This window comes from Phyllostomus hastatus, unplaced genomic scaffold (genome assembly GCF_019186645.2).
Source record: "Phyllostomus hastatus isolate PE091 unplaced genomic scaffold, TTU_PhHast_1.1 phas_contig_283, whole genome shotgun sequence".
Classification (NCBI taxonomy): Eukaryota; Metazoa; Chordata; class Mammalia; order Chiroptera; family Phyllostomidae; genus Phyllostomus; species Phyllostomus hastatus.
Genome location: NW_025333833.1, coordinates 4,098,830 through 4,112,744, shown reverse-complemented (window position 1 = coordinate 4,112,744; position 13,915 = coordinate 4,098,830). Strand labels below are relative to the sequence as shown.

Here is a 13,915-nt window from a genome sequence, read left to right as displayed (position 1 = left end):
CTCGAACAGTGGAGCTCTCTGTGGCTTTCTTGGGACAGCAGGGACGTTGGCAAGTCAGAGACCTGGGTTTGAAGCTCAGTGTTGGCTAATTACCAGCAGTGTGATGTCAGCATGCAATTTGTTTCTCTGTCTCTGGGTTCTTTTGCTTGAAGATGAAGTTAGAAGTAGAACTTACCTGAAGAATGAATGAACTGATGGTTTGAAAGGCATTTAGCACAGTGATGCGGACACTGGCTCGTGGGGTCTGTGTGTTGTGGCTGCAGCAAACAAGTTCACATGGACTACGGAAGTCCTGTAGAGAAAAAGGGACAGCATGGCCACTTTCTGAGTGAGAGAGGGCCCTGACCCCTGCCTGGACAGGCTTTTATTGCTTTTCTGGGCACATTGAGGATCATCCTCATTTACTATGCACAGGTTCACTTTAGGTGGTTACCTTTTACAGAAAACAAAGGAGAGGATGTTGCCAATTACATCAAAGAAGAAGGATATATGCAAATACAAAGGGAAAAGTGGTTGAACTGGTTATGCTTGTCCTTGGAAGTTTTAGCATAGATTTTAGGAAGTTACTTTAAAGATATGTGGTAAACATTTACTGCCTCAATCCAGGGTGAGGGAATTTTAGCAAAAGCAAGCCTCAAAGCAGCCTAGGTACAATGCAGGCCTGATTCCCCATGGGAAAACCTGTCTGTGGGCGTGGTCCTGCGTGCCAGACCTCGCTCCCCACTGGCCTTTATGAGTTGGGGCTGGGCTACATTTCCCATGCCACGTGGAATGGTTCTCTGTAGCACAGTCCTGGCACATACTAGGCACCTAGTAGGTGTTGCTAGGTTATTTTCACATCTTCAGGAGTCTTTTCTTTAGTATATTTGTGTGGATATATGTAGGGAACCACTTTGCATGGTGTGGAAATGTAGCTCAGCCCTCACATGGAAAACCAGTGGGGTGCAAGTGGCACACAGGACCATGCCCATGGAGAGGTTTTCCCTTGGGGAATCAGGCTTGCATTGAGATTGCAAGGTAATTGCATTACCTAGACTGCTATGAGACTTGCTTCTGCTAAAACTCCCTCACCCTGAATTGAGGCAGCAAGTGCTTACTGTAACTTCCTAAAGTCTGTGCTAAACCTCCCAAGGGTGGAGTGTGTCCAGTTCAACCACTTTTCCCCCTGATCTGCAGCATCCTTCTCTTTGAAGTAATTAGCAGCATTCTTTCCTTTGTTAACTGTAAAAGGCAGTCCCCTGCAGTGAGCCTGTGCATAGTAAATGAGGACTACCCTCCATGTAATGTACCCAGAGAAGCAATAAAAACCTGGGCAGGCAGGGACTAGGTGCTCTGGCCCTCTCGCCCTCTCTCTCTCTGAGAGTGGCCATGCTGTCTCTTTGTCTCCACAGGACTTCCGTTGTCTGTGTGTATTTGTTCACGAATAGCCACAACATACATGGATCCTGCCATTCAGGATCCGCCACATCTGGTGCCCGGGAACAGGGACCAGGGCTACGAGCCGTCGTTGTGGACAACACACCAACTTGGTCGGAGTGCACACATCAGCTCAGGTGAGGGCAGACGACACCGAGTGTATTTTTGGAAGGTCATAGGGTGTGTTGGATTTCAGAGAAAAAGAGATTTCTTCCAAGGTTGCCCTCTCTTGTGACCACTTTGTTAAAAAAATTTCTTTAAGTGTTTCTAAGAATCCTCTACCATGGGGAATGGGCTCTAAGGAACAGGAGCAATGTTTTCAGGTAATTCAGCAGCTTTTTTAGGGCTCCTGAATGTCTCCCAGATGAGGGATCTTTAGATTTGAAAGTACGGAAGAAAAGAGACCAATGTGCGCCAGCTGCTGAGAGCCTCACTGCCTGCCTGGTGATCTCAGCTGCAGTGCAGGTGCACGAGCTTGCAGCATGGCTACAGCTGCCAGCGCATGCACGCCTCCAGCAAGTCGGGGCTGGGTCTCTGTCGGGAGGAGCAGCGGTGTGGAGCGGGTATTGGTTTCCCTTGTCTCCCTTTCTACCCGGTGCACGCTAGGAGAAATCTTTCCCCGTGACCAGCACCGGGTGCGGTCCCAGACGCACCGCTGCAATTGCAACCGGCCAGGTCCACCCTGGGGCCGAGGTGCCGAGCAGCCCCTCACCTCGGCGGGTGCCTAGCAGCAGACTTAGAACTGGTGCAAGCATCAGGAGAAGGAATTCCATCCAGGGCTCCCTGAACTATTCATTTCATAATACACTCCTTACGTCAAACGTTTGGCAATCTAATCAGCCTTAAGTTTCAAAAGACTTATGTTTATTTTGGAATGTTATGTGGATTATGTATGTTGTAGAAAGTTCAAGTAAGTTATAGATAGTCTGTAAGGAAGGAATTAAGAAAGTGGAATTGGAAAGGAAATAAGAGGAGCAGTAAGCATCTAAGTCTTTGAAACACAGCAAATTGTAGACCTAGGAACTACCAGATCCTGAGAACAATAAAGTAATCAATTTGCTGGTCAAACTCATTGCAGCGTGCAGAAACAGCAGGGGGCCTGTCTTTCCCAGCAGACACTAACTCAGGTTCTCTGTAGGCCCCTCCCCTCACTGGGGAATCGGCAAAGAATGTTAGAGCTGGAGGCCTTCGGTCACTAAGGCCGTCCACAAGACATCAAGACTAATAGTGGCCTGGCATGTGTTCAGGAAATATCCCCCAGGAATTTAACCATTCTGGCAATATATACATACAATTTTTGAATTGTGATGATAGTTTAAAGTAACCCATAGACAAACACCTTGTGCAAAACAGGCCTGCAGTCCCACACCCCTTGGTCTTATACAAAGACCCATTAAGGGAAGGAAAATGGGAAGACCCAGTTGAACTGTTAACTTGGGGAAGAGGGTATGCTTGTGTTTACTCTCCAGAGTGACCTCTGGAACTGCTGGCGAAGAGAGTGAAGCCATATCACAGAAAAGGCTTCTGCAGCCTCGACCCACCTCCACCCATTGGACTCTTCTGATCCTGGATTCTCCAACCTGAAGTGAAATTCCTTCCAGTACTCCTGGAGTGATACTCAACATCACCTAGGAGAGACTTTTTCTACCAATTTAAAAGGATAAATTGATAAATTGCAGCTAGAATTACATCAGCAGCTGCAGGACATTCAACACTTAAATGAACTTAACAAGAATGTGGATATTTGGAGCCACCAGTTTCTTACTGATTATAATAATGCTCTGTGTACTTTGCTACATTTGCAAATTATTTTCCCAGGGTTGTGTGAGAGACCAGCAAATAGCAAGCTTTATGAGATCTATAGTGGTCCTAACTAAAAACAAGGGGGGAAATGTAGGGAAATGCTTCACATGGTGTGGAAATGTAGCTCAGCCCTCACATGGAAAACCAGTGGGGTGCAAGTGGCACACAGGACCATGCCCATGGAGAGGTTTTCCCTTGGGGAATCAGGCTTGCATTGAGATTGCAAGGTAATTGCATTACCTAGACTGCTATGAGACTTGCTTCTGCTAAAACTCCCTCACCCTGAATTGAGGCAGCAAGTGCTTACTGTAACTTCCTAAAGTCTGTGCTAAACCTCCCAAGGGTGGAGTGTGTCCAGTTCAACCACTTTTCCCCCTGATCTGCAGCATCCTTCTCTTTGAAGTAATTAGCAGCATTCTTTCCTTTGTTAACTGTAAAAGGCAGTCCCCTGCAGTGAGCCTGTGCATAGTAAATGAGGACTCCCTCCATGTAATGTACCCAGAGAAACAATAAAAACCTGGGCAGGCAGGGACTGGGTGCTCTGGCCGGCTCTCTCTCTCTCTCTCTCTCTCTCTCTCTCTCTCTCTCTCTCTCTCTCTCAGAGTGGCCATGCTGTCTCTTTTTCTCCACAGGACTTCTGTTGTCCATGTGTATTTGTTCACGAATAGCCACAACATACACGGATCCTGCTGACCAGGATCCACCACAGATATCTGCCTCGACAATTCTGGCTTTATTTACAGAGACAAATTTACAGAGTATTTAGAATCGGGGCAATTGGCAAAAACTAGAAATCTATAGCTAAAGGTTGTCTTTAACAAGTGATGGAAATAATTAGGGGAATGTAAGGCTGATGATGACAAAGGGGAAAAAAAGAGAAAGGGAGAGTACAAAATAGGTTTCAAAGTCACCCTTAAGGGTTCATCAGTCCCTCCCTCCCTCCCCTCTTTTCATTTTTTTTTTTTGCTTCAAATCTGCTTGGTGGGGCACCTAGGTCTCATTTGGGTTGTTACCATATTTGCAAAAGCAAATGTGAGAATACATGAATGCACAAGGTAACTACTGCCTTTGGATGAGATAAGAGCAATGCTTCCACCTTCTTGTTTAGGTATGGATAATTCTGTGAATCTAAAGTCATTCAAAAAATTAAGTGCTTTATAGAAAAGGTTTTTGTCCTTCAATTTTTTTCCACTAAAAATCATTTTTAGTCAGTGACAGCTGTACTTTTAGACAGAGTGACTGATAATGCAGTAGGACATTTTATTAGGCTGAAAAGTACACTAATGCCACTGATAGCTGGAGTGCTGTTTAACATGTTTACGCAGAAATGACGTTGCTGATGCAGTTGCTATGGTAACCAGGCACTCCTTCCAAGGAGTTTACTAGTAGCACAGTAATCATCAGTGAACATTCATTGAGTTTGAGTCAGGCAGTGATTGAGCAAGAGAGGCAAAGAACTGAAAATGGCAAGAACAGAAACAGAAGATCACAGGGCAGTACTTCCTCAGTCTTCTTCATCACCCTTGACTAAAACCATGAAGATATCACAGTAAAGCAGCTCTGAAGGCACCTGCAAGGGGGATACCATTCACTCAATTTACACACATATTTGGAATGATTTAACAAGGGGGTTTATGTCATCTCAGGCGAAAGCAGTTATTAAAACTACTGAAGATTATTTGCAGCCTCAGTTTGGCCCCAATAGGCTTTTACTTTTAGTAGCAATATCAGAAGGGTCAGGACTTCAGGATTGCTCCACACGTCAAACTGCATCCTGTCATGGCCGTGATGAAGTATCAGACCCAGATAGCTGCAAATCAGCCAGTGAAAACAATGCTTGTTTTATATCAGCATCCAAGAGAAATAGACCTGTCAGTGGTTGAGAGGTGCAGAATTCTCTTCTTTAAATTTCAGGCAGCCCAGAATTGGCATAGAATCTCTCAAAGATGTAAACTTCAACCCGGAGTGACTAGAGGAACAGCTTACATAAATGGATCTGGAATGGTCTTTGCCAAAGTTATTGTGCCAGCCAGCCCCTTGTGGCTGGAGGAGTTCCTGGAAACACTGACTTTGAGGGCGCATGGCGAGTGTTCCTGGCAGACAGCCGAAGCCCTTGAACCTGAAGATGTTCCCCATGAAGCCAATGTTTATATTTCTGTGGGAGAGCCCTTTTTAGATCCATTCAAAAAATGTAAAGGTAAATAAGAAAAAGCCAGAGGAGAGGGCAAGAAAGTGGCAGAGTAGGAGGATCTGTCTCACACAGCCTCTCAGAACCAAACTGGCAATAAAAATAAAGTGGCAACAGCCATCTGAAATACAACCAAAGACTACCTGAAAAGGAGACTCTGAACCAAGGACGGGCAGAAACCACCTTGAGACAGGTAGGAAGGGCAGGGATGTGAAAGGGGCCGACACTGCTCCCACTGTTGCAGGCCATGGTTACGGCTGGCCGTGGGAGCTACGCCCTAAGAGGATGAAGCCTAGACTCCGGACTGGGCTCCCAAGCCCAGAGTGCCCACATGGCCCCTAGCAATGAAAGGCTGCGGGGGACAGAGTCCACTGGAGACAAAGCCTCTATTTTTTCTCTAAGGTGCCAAAGCACAGGTTTGTCATTTACAGCCACCACCCTGGGCTCGGGTGAAGGGAGGGTGTGGTGGATAGGAGTTGCCTGAGGAGAGTCTGCAGTGGGAGGCTTTGGGGAGAGATGTGGTGGACCAGCTGCTGGGTTCCCTGTGCTGGGACATACCTCCATACTATAGCAGCTGTTTTTCTTGAGAAGAGCAGGCTCTTCTGGGGAAAAACAACTACCCCACCCTGTGGGAAACCACTCACCCCATCCTCTGGAATCTTGCTTGCCCCATCCTGCCTCTTTCTTTCCTACTGCCCCCTACCCTGTATCTTAACCTGTGCTGAGGAGACAACAACATAGAGGGGATCAGAGACTGGCTGTAGGGCGTGGCCTTCCATACACTTTCCCAGGAACCAGACTTGGTGCTTTCCCTCATGGGAGAGCCATAGAGACACCCTCCTGGTTTCCGGCAGATCCAAACTCTGGGCTCGGGAGGCTGCACCCGCCTTCCTGTTAGGGGCTCCACCGAGTTCAGGGAAATAATACAGGACACATTCAGACGTGGGGTGTTGGGGGAGCATACCCACTGTCTTCCTTGACGTCTGCATGGCACTCACACAGGAGATCCTTGGGTCTCATCCTCCTGATTCTGCCAGAAGCTCTCTCAGAAACAGACGGACCAGCAGGCAGAGGCAGGTGGAGGCAGATCCTGTAGTGCCTTCAGTCATTTGCTGACCCATCCCTGGGTCCTGTGCTGATAAAAGCCATCCTAGCAGTGTAGTGAGGCCCATCTCGGGTGCGGCCAAGCCTGGAGGAGATAGCCACAAACTGGTTCGCTTGTAGCTTCAAACAGGCTGCCAAGGGTTAGACGTGGACAGCAGCTGACATTGGCTTACACCAGCCTCAGACAGCATCACAGCCATATCCAAAGGGAGAACCCAGCAGGCAAGCACTACCTTCTGCTGAGACAAATTCTACTTTGTTCTTTTTCACTACTTTTGCTATTTTTTCATTTGCATAGCCTTTTTCTTTTTTCTTCAATTTTTTTCTTTTTTTCTCTTTTTCTTTCATATCTCTTTTTTCTTACTCTATTTTCCCTTCTTATTTTTTATCCTTTCTTTTTCTTTGTTCTTTTTTGGTGATTTCCTCTTTCTATTCCTTACTCTTATTTCTCTTCCTTTTCTCCTAATCATTTTCCTTCCTTTGGTCTTTTGGTATCTTTTTTTTTCTTTTATTACTCTATGTCTCCTAACACTTTAATTATTCTTTGCTCTTTTGTTGTTGATTTTGCTGTTGTTTTGGGGGATCTATTTTTTTCTTGCTTTGTTATTTTTTTTTTTTTTGTTCTGTCCACACCTGTACAATGGTGTACTAGATGTTGTGGGGGTTGAGCTGGAGGGGAGATCCCACCAATGAATGGGCCAACAACAAGACCCAAATAAAACAGGAGAGCCCATATAACCCACACAAGGGACATTCCTGGAGCATCCAGCTCAGGAGATTAAGGGGATTGTTCCACAGAGTCCCATAGAACTCTTACCAAATAAGGCTGCCCCATGAAGACAGATAGTCAATTCAGATGTATTTAATACACAGAAACAAAAAGAGCTAAAAGGAGGAGACAGATAACCCCCAAACAAAAAAGGAGGAATCCGCAGGAAAAAAAAAGCTCAATGAAATAGAGGCAAGCAATTTATCAACCTAGAGTTCAAAGTAATGGTTGTAAGGATGCTCAAGGAACTGAGTGAGAAGTACAAGGAACTTAGTGATAATTACAACAGCATAAAAAAGACATAAAAACTATGAATAAAAACCAGTTGGAAATTAAGAATACACTAGAAGGAACTAAAAATAGGGTAGATAAAACAGAGGATTGAATCAGTGATTGTGAAGACAATGTTGAAAAAAATTCCACCCAATCAAAGCTACAAAAAGAAAAGACTTAAAGAGAACAAGGAAGTTTTAAGAGAACTGTGGGAAAACATGAAATACAATATCTGCATCATAGGGATACCAGAAAGAGAAGAAAGTAAGGCATAGAAAACCTGTTTGAAGAAATAATGACTGAAAGCTTCCCTGACCTGGTGGAAGAAAAAGTCATACAAGTTCAGGAAGCACAGAGAGTCCCAGTCAAGATGAACCCAAAGAGACCCACACCAAGACACTTCATAATTAAAATGACAAAGTTTAAAGACAAAGAATATTAAAGGCAGCAAAAGAGAAACAGTCCGTTACCTACAAGGGAGCTCTAATAAGACTGTCAGCTGATTTCTCAACAAAAACTCTTCAGGCCAGAAGGGATTGGTATTGAAAATAATGAAAAGCAAGGATCTGCAACAAAGACTAATCTATTGAGCAATGCTATCATTTAAAATTGGAGATGAAATAAAGAGCTTTTCAGGTTAAAAAAAAAAAAGCTAAATGAGTTCCTTAACACCAAACCAGCATTGCAAGAGATGTTAAAGGGACTGCTTTAAGAAAAAATAGAGGAACATAGGTATAAAGGAATAAAATGACAATGAATAAGTACCTATCAATAATAATCTTAAATGTAAGTGGGTTAAATGTTCCAATCAAAAGACATAGGGTAGCTGAATGAATAAGAAAACATGACCCATATATATGCTGTCAACAAGAGACCCACCTCAGAACAAGAGATTTACACAAGTGGAAAGTGAAGAGATGGAGAAAAACATTCCGTGGATATGGAAACAAAACAAGATCTGGGGTAAGCCATACTTACATTTTTTAAAAATGTACTTCAAAACAAGGCCAAAGTAAGAGACAAAGAAGGTCTTAAGGGATCAACCCAACAAGAGGATATAATCCTTGTAAACATATATGCACCCAACATAGGAGCACCTACATATTTAAAGAAAGTCTTGTGGACTTTAAGGAAGACATTGGCAGCAATATAATCATTGTAAGGTGTTTTAACACCCCATTGTCATCAATGGATAGATCTTCCAGACAAAAAAATCAACAAGGAAATAGCGACCTTAACAATCTAGATGGAATGGATTTTATTGATAGTTACAGAACATTTCACCCCGAAGCAGCAGAACACACTTTCTTCTCTCATGCACATGGGTCATCCTCAAAGATGGACTACACAGGAGGGCACAAAATAAGTCTGAACAAATTCAAGGGAATTGAAATCCTATCAAGCATTTTCTCAGATCACAATGGTATGAAACAAGAAATCAACCACTATCCTTTTCTGGGGCATTTTATACTGCCTCCTCTGGTTCAGAGAAGTAAAATGGAAATACATAATGTGCAGAAGTCAGAGTGAGCTGCCACTTTGGTCTGTTAGAATGGTAGAGGGGTCCAGAACATGAGGCACTCCCAAAATTGTGTGCGGAGCTGCTCTCAGTTATTTTAAAGTTTTGAGGAAAGCCCAGTAATACCATGTCTGCTGAACACTGAGCAAAATATTAGACAGGGCTGAGTTCCATTCACTGATGTCACGTCTTTGCAAAGCCAGGTTTTCGTTAAGTTGCAACATTAAAGCTTAAGCATTGCAGGAAAGTTGCTTGAGGTGGAACAGGAGACAGGGACAATGTGTGGTCTGACACCAAGGGTCATGAACTTGTGCAGGGCCCAGCAGGCACATGAACCTCATTATCAAGTAATTGTGATGATTCAAGAATAAAAAATGTTATTTTTATTTTAATTTGTGTATAGTGTTTTACAACAACTACAAGGTTGTAAGAACAGAAGTATTTAAGGTATTTGGACCTGACTATTTAATAGGAGAAATTATAACCTGGGGATATTGTGAAATACACACCAAAGGGCCCCTTGAACCTGGAAAGTTTGTGAACCTCTGGGTTAAAGTCTTATCTTCTGCATATTTGTTTTTAATTGACATCTTATCTATTGGTGTCAGGAAAATGCAAGTTATCATATACCTGGTACAGGGGATCTCAGGAGCCTACATCTGAGTCCAAGACTGTATCAATTAACCAGTGCTTTTTAACTGTTTTCAGTGCAACTCACCCATATATTTCCTAGGAGTCCATGTTCTTTGGTGCTGTCATTCTTGTATCCAGCCTCTTATTTATAGTACATTCTCTCTCTCTGTCTCTCTCTCTCACACGCACACCATCTTAGCACGTGCATTTAGGCACAGACTGAACAATGATATGATATCCATAAGTGGGCTGTGCCTTTCAAGAGTAGTCAGAGACAGTACATTTAGCTGGGTGGCAGCTGGGTGTGAGTGAGCGTGCCCGCTTAAGCCCCTGGGAACAGACCGCTACAAACTGGTAGGAACTTGGATCAGAGCAGGGCCATGCTCTGGATTTCTGACCTCCAGTAGGTGTCCCCCACCTCCTCAAGCCCATTTCTAATCACAGCTGCCAGATGAGAAAAGCCCTGCCAGGCCCTGAGTGTGCCGTGCCAGGTACAAGGCTATAGAGGTTTCCCTAGGCTGGAGGGGAAATGAAGAAATAACAAAAGATTGAGGCTTAGTTTCTCCATCTATTAAATCATGGCATTAAACTGGAGATCTGCAGATTTTCAAAACCTTTGGAATTTTTAATCTTGTGAATTCAGGGGAAAGTGGGATGAGCAAAAAAAGATCTGGTGGTAATATGAAAATAAAATTTTGTCTTGATGCATAGTGTATAGAAGAGACGACTTTTGGCAACAGGAAAAGGACAACATACCAACACAAATGAGTCAGATTCCAAAGTGGGGGATCTGCCTCTCCCAATTTGTACCAAATGCCAGCATTTGGTACCAAACCCCCAGGTGATTGGCTGACCCCTTGTTCGAAGCCATTAACAGAAGCACTTAAGAAAAATTACTCTTTCCACTTGCATTAGGAATCCAAGTGTTTTCTTTTGATTAACCACTTAATAATCCACCCAGCAGTGTGCTTACCACTGAACACAGAGGACTTGGTAACATCTGACCATATGGATCCCTTCCACATACTCAAAACATTTACCGCTCTCTCTGTACTTTGGGGTGGGGAGTGCAGCTTCCTCGCTCCTCCAAATTCATAGCCGGAGGGAGCTGCTGGTGAAGTGATTGTGTCCTGAACCACAGTAGCAAAACGGAAAGAAATCCTGGCACCATCTCCTTAATCTAAAGGGACCAGAGGTACTCGTAATTCTTGGGGCCAAGGGCCTGGCCACAGTTAGGCCTCTGGAACTAGCAGAAATCAGAACAGTCCAGTGTGAGCCAGTGGTGTCCTGGGAGTCCCCACCACACCTGATACACTCCATTTAAGTGCTAAGGAATGTCCTACAGACATTGGAATCTTAGGTTAGCCATTGTTTGTACTTTTGGTGAGTGGCAACAGTGAAATGCTAAGAGGAACACTGAACTATGACATGCACTTTAGACTTTTATTCTCTCCCCTTTAAAGAGTGAAACTGATGAGCACTGCAGATGCCACTGTGACTCCCTGGATTAATTTCTGTTTTGCAGGGAGAAGGATCTTAGAGTTGGCTGTGAATGACAGCTACAACAGGTGACTCACTAGGTAAGTTAATTTGAAAACTGTAATTCAGTGTGTTGAAAAATACAAAGATGATGTCATAAACCTGTGGGAGCCATGAGAATGTGCTTCATGGATCTCTGATGGCAGGATGCGTTCTTGGCCATAGCTTGAGTTGCTGCACTTAAGTATGTTGCTGTGGCCCCTTTTCCTATGAGCCGCTTCCAGCAGTGATGGATATGGCAGAGACTGAAGCAGATCATTTTTGGGAGAGTCAGGAGTTCTCTGAGGGCATGAGGGACTGCCCAGGGCTCTGCTACACCTTCCTCAGACTGCACAGCCTCATCTAGGGCGTTTCTACCCAGTGCTTCTCCCCTCTCTCCTTCACTCAGGGTCAGACGTGCATTGCTGTCTGATGACCCTTCAGCTTTCACCCATGCTGTCTCTATTTTTCCTCATACAGGCATTTTCCTGAAAACAAAACAAAACAAAACACAAAAAAACCCCTTGCATGTTTCATCTCATTTTGGCATCTGACTTGGACTAAGTGGAATCTAATATCAGGAGCCTTTCTTTTTTAAAGCCTCATGAATTCAGGATCTGCCCATAAGGCAGACTAGACAACAAAGTGGGTTACGTTTTATGTAAACATCCCGCCTCCCAGGGAACAACCAGAAGTTCTGCACAGGATTGGGGCGTGGGGTGGGGGTGGGCTTGCAGGTCAGTAACAGCGGCTTCCAGGATGCAAGACCAGTTATCAGGAAGAATCTACCTTTGCCACCCTCATTATAATGTGAATGCTGGATTCTTTCTGGGTTAAGTATGTTAAATCTTTATTATTTGCAATTTTGTTACATATCATGATCTAAGGGTTTTATTTAAAAAAATATTTTTCTGTAAAGAGCAAATGTGATATATTTGGCTTTCGGTAGGAAAATCAAGGAGCTACCATATGGAGAAGGAGAATTGAAATGAAAAGTTAGTAAGGGGACTATCACAGGGAGGCATTTTGGAGGAGGCTGTTAACTAGCTAACATTGTAAACTATAGCAAGAGGCACCAGGGGTGAACCTAGGGAGAAATGTGGCCCTGACATGTGGAAAAGTCAGGGGCCAGTCTCTGAAAGCAGATTTTTGTAGAGGCCTCAAATGAATGGCTCCTAAATTTAATGCCCGAGGATGTTCTAGGGAGCTCATCAAGACTGGAGATTCCATCAGACTCCAGTTCAGCAGGTCTGAATTACTGTCACAGCTAGGGTCAGGAATCTGCCCTTCTCTACGCTCCCTGAGGTGTTCTGACGCAGGTAGCATGTGGATCATTGTGTGGAACAAACTATCCCACATGGTTGGTTTGGGAGTTTCATGTTTCAGGATGTATGGAGGCAGAAGAATGACTTGGATGGTCCTTCTCAGTCAATCTCAGACTCTAGAAATGAACTCTTTGTGTTTTTTTTAAAAGGTACCAGAATACTTGGAAAGATTTCAAGAGATCATCTCCTTTCTAAAAGTTTTAAGGATATAAATTGAATAATAAGCTTTTCCTCAGGGAACTGTTCTCCCCCACGGATTCAGCATTAATCTGACAATTGTTTCTCAGTCTCTCCACTAGAAGTAGGATGGTAACTATAGTTATAGGGTAGTTATGAATGAGGCTATGACAAACAATTAGGACAATGGTTGGCACAACACAACGCAGGAATTGGCAAACTTTTTCTCGCAAAGGGCCAGATAGTAAATATTTAGGCTTTGTGGGCCATACTTTCTGTTGTTGCTACTCAACTCTGCCATTGTAGCTTGAAAGCAGACATGGACAATAAGTGAAAAGATGTGGCTATACTCCAATTAAACTTTATTTATAGAAATTAGGAGTAGGCTGAATTGCTACAGCTGTTAAAAAGGCTTGATAAATCCTATTATAATTGTAACAGAGGATAAACACTATACTACTCTGACTTACCATGGCATGGTACCAACCAACTCATAGAAGGTTCATGTATGGGAAGTTTCCTTAGAAGTATTTTATAGACAGCCTACTTGACCAAGGAGTGGCTCTGACCACCAGAAATGGGGCAGGCAGCAGCGACTCACATCGGGACCCGCAGAAACACTGCCTGCACATCCTGTTCCCAGGTGTCAGCAGTGAAACCCCAGAGAGAGCAATGAAACTGCATGATGACAAGTAGGCGGTGACACCGAAACACCCAAGAGCAGAGCTGAGTGATGTGGACCCCAGCCTGCAGGGTCCATGTGTTGTGGCTGCAGTGAACAAAGTCACATGGACTAGGGCAGTCCTGTGGAGAAAAGGGGACAGCAGGGCTGCTCTCTGAGAGAGAGAGGGCCCTGGCCCCTGCCTGGACAGGCTTTTATTGCTTTTCTGGGCACATTACATTGAAGATGGTCCTCATTTACTATGCACAGGTTCGCTGTAGGTGATTACCTTTTACTAAAGATAACAAAGGAAAGAATGTTGCTAATTCAGAGAAAAGCTGTTACAGATCAAGGGGAAACGTGGTTCAACTGGTTACACTCCATACTTGGGAGGTTTAGCACAGATTTTAGGAAGTTACTTTAGAGATATGCAGTAAACATTTGCTGCCTCAATCCAGGGTGAGGAGGTTTTAGCAAAAACAAGTCTCACAGCAGCCTAGGTACAATGCAGGCCTGATTCCCCACAGGA

General features: G+C 44.1%; 1 pseudogene; it reads left to right on the top strand.

Annotated features, from left to right (window-relative positions):
* Positions 1–4,682: 4,682 nt before the first annotated feature.
* LOC123818300 lies at positions 4,683–5,424 on the top strand (annotated as a pseudogene).
* Positions 5,425–13,915: the final 8,491 nt, after the last annotated feature.